Source organism: Solea solea, chromosome 10 (assembly GCF_958295425.1).
Source record: "Solea solea chromosome 10, fSolSol10.1, whole genome shotgun sequence".
Classification (NCBI taxonomy): Eukaryota; Metazoa; Chordata; class Actinopteri; order Pleuronectiformes; family Soleidae; genus Solea; species Solea solea.
Window position 1 is genome coordinate 6,146,109 of NC_081143.1, and position 1,196 is coordinate 6,147,304.

The following is a 1,196-nucleotide window of genomic DNA, read 5'->3' on the forward strand; positions in this document are numbered from 1 at the left end:
ATCGGACTGATATGAGTATCAGTAGATAATTAAGTGACTATTAACTGAATGGCTGTAAGTTGTTGTTTTTAACTGAAATAAGATACAAGACCAGGGTATAGCCTTCCAATCTTGTTGCCAGAGAGAAACAACATTGTCCAATAAGTTAAGGATTCATAATCTTTGTTACATGTGTCAATAAGGGATTTGAGAACCCGAGACTCACGTTGATGTTCTTCAGCTGTCCTTGTTTGGTAAAGAGTTGGTTGTTGATTGACTTTAGGACATTTAGGCCGACATTGATGGTTTGCTGACCCAGAAGGACACCTTCACCTTTGCCATCGCGCATCATGTCACTGAGAACGTATTCACATACTCCAGCTGGGAGAAGTCAGTAGAGGATTCACAAAAAAAGGGCTGAAAAACATTTCAGTTTCAACACTGTGGTCCATATTTGGGATTGATGTATCATCGTCCAGACCTGTTAAGAGGAATTTGGAAACATGCTTCAAATGTTATGATGACATTTTGTCACTGCGTGAAAACATGATATTTTGTGACAAACCATGTGCCAATGAATGTCCGTGATGTGTTCCGGTGTACAAACATTTGATTTCTATTGAATGAACCATCCAGACCCATCACAAAACAGCTCTTCAAGACCACCGAGTCATCACAAGTCATTTTGTCCGATTACTCACTTATATTAATCTTTTGATGCACCTTGGGTCATATTTTATTATAAGTACATTGGGCAGCATGTAATATGACAGGTTTTATATAAATAAAAATATTATTAACATTAACAAATATCAGTTCTCCACATTTCCTGTAGGATTTGGTTTGATGGGCGTTTGTTTTTGTTTGCAAAAAGACTGTCGAACATCGCCTACATGTGTAGATTGTCTAAATCTTTCACTTTAAAATCATACTTACATTTTAGAAAATGTAATCCATCACTCGGTCTAACAGGAAGACAGATTGCTGCTCTCAAATTCAATGACTTGAAAGACACAGTCATAAACCAGATGGTCTGGTTTCTACAGAGTTCAACGTTGAGACTATATGTAAAGAGAAGGACTAAAAATCCACAGAAGAACTAGGACAAGTTCTCAAAGATCTGTTAAAATGTTTTGATAAACTGCTCCAATGGATTAAGGAGCAAATATTGATTTTAGCACTAAAAGAAAGGTAATTAAAAAAAGACTTGTGTGTAG